The sequence below is a fragment of the Sinocyclocheilus grahami genome, unplaced genomic scaffold (genome assembly GCF_001515645.1).
Source record: "Sinocyclocheilus grahami isolate Dianchi unplaced genomic scaffold, SAMN03320097.WGS_v1.1 scaffold829.1, whole genome shotgun sequence".
Taxonomy (NCBI): Eukaryota; Metazoa; Chordata; class Actinopteri; order Cypriniformes; family Cyprinidae; genus Sinocyclocheilus; species Sinocyclocheilus grahami.
Genome location: NW_015506008.1, coordinates 484,470 through 490,381, shown reverse-complemented (window position 1 = coordinate 490,381; position 5,912 = coordinate 484,470). Strand labels below are relative to the sequence as shown.

General features: G+C 38.0%; 1 pseudogene; it reads left to right on the top strand.

Annotated features, from left to right (window-relative positions):
- Window positions 1–237: 237 nt before the first annotated feature.
- The window catches only part of LOC107562603 (dynein heavy chain 6, axonemal-like), a 24,443-nt pseudogene continuing 18,768 nt past the window's right edge, over window positions 238–5,912 (top strand).

The window sequence follows — 5,912 nt, the reverse complement described above, 5'->3', positions numbered from 1 at the left end:
GAGATAGGTGTTGTGAGGTGTGCGTTTGTGTGCCCATCTGTAAGGCTAATTACTAAGGGGAACCAGAGTGTTTGATTGAATAGGCTGTATTAAATGTCATTTATTTGAGTGTTTGCATAGACTGAAGGGAGTAAATTATCTTCAGTGTTTTTGATAGATAGTCACTCACTGTTGAAGCATTGTTTTTCAAACTTGCCCTTAGAGGGTGTTAGGAGATGAAGCAAGTGTTTTTCTGAGATGTGTGTGGAGATCCATGTTAGCGTGACTGACATGGCGGAACGTTTTTACTCAGAACTGCACAGACACTATTATTACACCACGCCCATCTCCTATTTAGAGCTCATTAACCTGTACCTGAGCATGCTGGGAGAAAAGAGACAGCTGCAGGCGGTGAGGAGACTGAATGAGTGATGCAAGATGCATAAATTGTTGTTACATCATTACTTAAGATTGTGGACTCTAACCAATCACTTCCAATAAGTTTCAAGAAAAAAAAGTTGCTGCCTTTTTAAATATTGACATAAGCGATGTGTCAACTGGATGATATATTGAAGTAAAGAACCCATCTGAACTCGACTTGTGTGTGTAATGTAACATGGGTTTGTCTGTACAGGCTCAAGATCGCATGTAAAATGGTCTTACTAAACTGCTAGATACAAATGAACTAGTTGATAAGATGAAGCAAGACCTCTCTGCACTTGAGCCCATGCTTGAACAGAAATTGATCGATGTCAATGCTCTCATGGAGAAACTCGCTGTGGATCAAGAGAACGCTGACCAGGTGTAGGTATTACTAATAATTCAACCATTCCCCCACTGTTTTCATAGCAACTCCTGATTTTCTAATTCTATTTTTTCCCTTAAAAGGTCCACTGGTAATGCTATGTCCACTTTGGAAGTCCCAAATCAAATTAAAACTTAAATTTTTCATGATATGAACTCAATAATACTTTGAAGAAATACATCTTCTAACCATGAACATTTGCCTGTAGGTGCGTAGGGTTGTGAAAGAGGATGAAGCTTTAGCTAAGGTAAAGGTAGAAGAGACGCGAGCCATTGCAGATGATGCACAGCGTGATTTAGATGAGGCTCTGCCTGCACTCGACAGTGCCAACAAGGCCCTGAATGCCCTGGATAAAGCTGACATATCAGAGATCCGTGTCTTCACCAAACCACCAGACCTCATCATGACTGTGATGGAGGCGGTGTGCATCCTGCTCAACAACAAGTGAGTTCCATCTTTATATTATATTAGATTGGTTTCTCATTATATTAAATGGCTTCTCAGAATTTAAACATGTTTATTAATAGTTTTACTATTTCTGCAGGGGTAAACTTTTTAATGGTGAAAAAATTACTGCATGCTCATTTAACCCTATGTTGCTCCACGGGGACTGTGCAGAATCGCATTTAATCCAGGATGATACAGCTGTGATGAGACACCTGTCCTGCTCATGCCTGCCAGGCTTGCAGAGAAAAAAAGCACTGTGCTGCCATCGCATCGAGCATGTGATAGATAATAGATAAGACTTATCTAAAGAAACCTACATTTGCAGAAATTACTGTTTTTTGACATTTACAATGGCACAGATGTGATTTCAAAGTAGGTTTGAAAAAGTTTTAGTATTACATCTTTTTAGGTGTCTAATCTAGCTGCAGAAAAGCATTCTTCCACATCATAAACCCCCTCTGGCTCTGAGACCCTCTACAGTGTGACTCAGTATGTGCTGACCATATTAACGTCAGATACTCTGACTGTGCAGCATCTGTGCTCTTTTCACTCAGTCATCAATCTCACCCTTCTCCTTCATCTCTTTACTTTCAGCATCATCATCATCTGCAGCAGAGCGTCTCATTATTAACTTTATAAGACAACAGTTTAATGGGTGTTTAACATGTCATGACACAGACTGAACAATCTGTGATCCTGTTTCTCCACGTCTCTCTCTCTCTCTCTGCATTTCTTTTATCTTTCTAATTGTTCAATTTGCTTATGATATTAAACATGTGCTGTATGGAAGTAGCTGATTAGTGGAGTCTAAACTCATCATGAAATTAAAATTGACCCCATTTACTTTCTTAATACATGTTCCATGTTCCTGTGAATAATTCATCCATATTTTATCGTATAGTCCACTTTCATGATACACTTAATTTCCGATGGATAAAATCAAGCCTTTTTGCATTAAACATCCAGTTTCACTGGGAAACATTTAACATTACAGATTGAAATGTGTTGTGAATGGCATTTCATATTGACTTTAACACAATGACTTGCAATACTAATATTACAGTGTGCAGTTCATATGCTGTTTAATATGAGAGACTTTTAATTGCTCTATATTAACATTTTATATGATTTTAAAATATTAACTCCAGTACATAATTAGACACTTTATATTGTCTGTTTTTAAATATTTATGAATTAATTTCATGTGATTTGTTTTGGTGCGACTGGAAATCACCTGTGTTAAATCATCAGTTATTCTAATCGCCTTTGCTTTATAGTTCCAGCTGCGTACTCATCCTGCTGGTGTTAAATCTAATAATGTAATTAAGGGGTTGGTGGAGAGGATGTGGAGGTGTTGTAATATGTTGAACGTTCAGAGATACCCAACCATAATCATTTGCCAAAAGAAAAGATCAAGATACACATTAAAATAACTCAGACGAGCCTTGTAGGATTTGAACACAAAAAATACTTTTTTTTCGTCATAAAACTGGATGTACATCATACTATTCAGTTTTTTTTTACAAATAAGGAAGTTGTCTGAATCGCACTTTCTGAAAAATATTTAGTAATATAGATTTTCAAGCCATCTAATTCTCTATTTCGCTGTGAAATACTGGCTAGTCATGCTTTTCATGCATGTTATTCATGATTATTCATGGTTGCTGCAGTAGCTGTAGACTACGTCTCCCATCATTCCCTTGTTTCCCTCCAACTAGGACAGACTGGGCCAGTGCAAAGCAGCTCCTGGGTGATGGCAACTTCCTGAAAAAGCTGATGGAATATGACAAGGACAATATCAAGTCTCAGAAACTTCAGAAGCTACAAAAATACATTACTAATCCAGACTTTGCGCCTGATAAAGTAGAAAAGGTGTCCAAGGCCTGCAAGTCCATGTGTATGTGGGTAAGAGCCATGGACCTGTACTCAAGAGTTCTGAAAGAGGTCAGACCCAAACCTGAGAAACTGGCTACTGCTCAGGTCAGAGTTTGTTTTTTTTCAAAGTTTTGATTTTATTGGGTATTGGGTGAGAACATGATATATGGATAATTTATATTGCATTATGAATGTGTAACAGTGCATTGTTTGCTGTTAGCATTAATTTGATTAGTTTTTATCAGGCCGAGTTGGATGCAACAATGTCCACCTTGAAAGAAAAACTACAAGAGGTGGAGAACCAAATCAAAGTTTTGCAGGAGCAGTTTGAGTCCAGTGTGGCTGAGAAAGACCAAATAAAGGGATTGAAAAAAATAGATAATAGAATTGAGTAGATGATTGAAGAATGCTATTTTGTGGATTACTGTACAAAGTGGAGTCAATTAGATTTACATTTAAAACAAATAAGAGTGCTGCATGGATGATGTATTTTTGCAGGCCAAAACCAGTGGGGTTTTTGAACGGGTTTATGGTTAAATGTCATTAAAACAAGCTCAAGATGTTTTTGCATTTTATTCTACATGAAAATTACTTTCATGATTTTTAAAAAAGCTTTTACTTATTGTTTCTAACAACTGGCTAAATGGGACGGCAGAGATTGTCTGAACTTCACACTGAACAAGAAAAAAATTATCTGCTCACTAGTCCACTTTTACAGACTCGCTGTGCTTATAATCATGCTCTTGCAGACTATTCTACCTCAAACGTTGAGGGAAAATGTGTAAGACTGAAAGAGTTGTCAGAAGCTTAGCGATAGTGACGTTGAAGTCATGCAACTGTGGTATAGTTCGTTTAGAGCCTACATTTAGAAAGTTGTGATCATTTGTGAAGATTATCACCACGAATAAAACTTGTAAGAATCATAAACTTTTGTTGGTCACGTTTTCTGCAATAACCCAATGAAAAGCCAATGGAAAAATTCTATAGGGTTTTTATGTGATGCTAACTTCCAGTTTGACCTTCAAAAATACATTATCACTGCAGTGTTCAGTATACAGTGTGAGTTTAGTAATTGTGGAATTTTGTGTGTATGTGTGAATTTCTATACATATTTATGTTGTTTTTAAGGATATACAAAACTGCATATTTTCATGTCAACTAATTGGGTTGTCAAAATGACTAGTCCTTTGGAAGGACTCCATTTTTTATACTTCTATATAGTGAGCTATCTTTAAGGTGCCACACAGGATGCATACGAATCTGTGTGTATGTTTATGCATGTTTGTGTGTTGGTTTTAGCTAAAACCAGGGTTCTGACCGGAGCATATCTGGGTCGGTCAGGGAAGTTAACATCTGCTCTGGGAGACAAGCAGGTGCGATGACAGGAAAGCATTACTTTGTTTGAGCAGGAGATCCACAACGTCATTGGAAATGTGTTCGTCGCTGCTCCATGTGTGGCTTATTACGGAGCACCCTCAAGATCAGGTGACCTCTAACATTTCCAAACCTTCTATTAACGCTGTTTTCCAGTGCCTTAGCAAGGCAAGTCACAAGAACAAATTCAAATTTAATAATGAAATTTATAGTCCTTTAAATAGCAATAAACATTTATAGTTTCCTGCCCACGGTGCCTCACATAACCATTACAACTAATTAATCTCTTCATGAAAGGGTTAAGATGGATCAGTTCATTCAAAAGCAGCTTATTTTCAGGTTGAAAGGAAGCTAATAGGTTTTTTTTTTTGGCAGCTGCCACACACTGTTTCAAGATGATCATTATAGCTTACCACATGCAAACTTGACGGTGGCATCAACATTTATGACAGACCAACCACTACTGCAGCCAAAGCAATGCTACCGCAGTCTTATGACCAGCTCAGGAGGAGCCACTTCCCTCAAGCACTCTCAATTCTTAATGTAGACATTCTTAATGCAATGTAGTTTAATACATCCTTTCATTTATTAAAAAAAAAAAATCGTACTGATCACAAACTTTAGAACGGTAAATGGAAGTAGCATGGAGCTAAACTTTGACTGACTTGTTGAAAGATGCTCGTGGTATAATTCTTGACACCTCAATAGATCTATTCTCGATGAATTCATGTTTTGCATTTCATAGCCTCTGTGTCATCAGGACACACTGAATGCGTCAGGTGAAGGGCATCTTTAATAGCTGAGTGTTGTTCAGTTGCTTAGAGATGTTGTCAAAATGGTACAAAGAACATCCTTCGCAACCCAAATAGGAAAACAACCAGCCTCCCTGCATTACCATACAAATATCTTTCTCCCATTCCAGCCTCTCCGTTTTCATTACTGTCCTCCGGTTTCAGCACATTTGCCTGCCGTTTTCCTTTTTCCACTGCTCTTTCTTGTCATTTGTGCTTTACTCTCTCTCCATCTGGCTGTCTCTCTAGGGAGACTTCTGTCTTCTGGAGAGACTGAAACAGACATTCAAACATCAGACTGTTACACATTTACATACACACACATACCATGACACAAACACTCTACACTCAACTCATCTCCACTTTACATAGTGGCATTGATGCTTAGATTCCAAATGCACGGCTCTCTCTCTCTCACACACACACACACACACACACACACACACACACACACACACACACACACACACACACACACACACACACAAACACCACACTTCTATATAGTACAATACTTCATTTCAGCAGAATCTGAACCCAGATTCTTTACAAAAGGACGTCCGTCACATCCCTTCCATCTGATAAAGACGCTTCGCTTTATCTATCTGTCTTTCTCTACGTGTCTTTTTCTGTCACATACA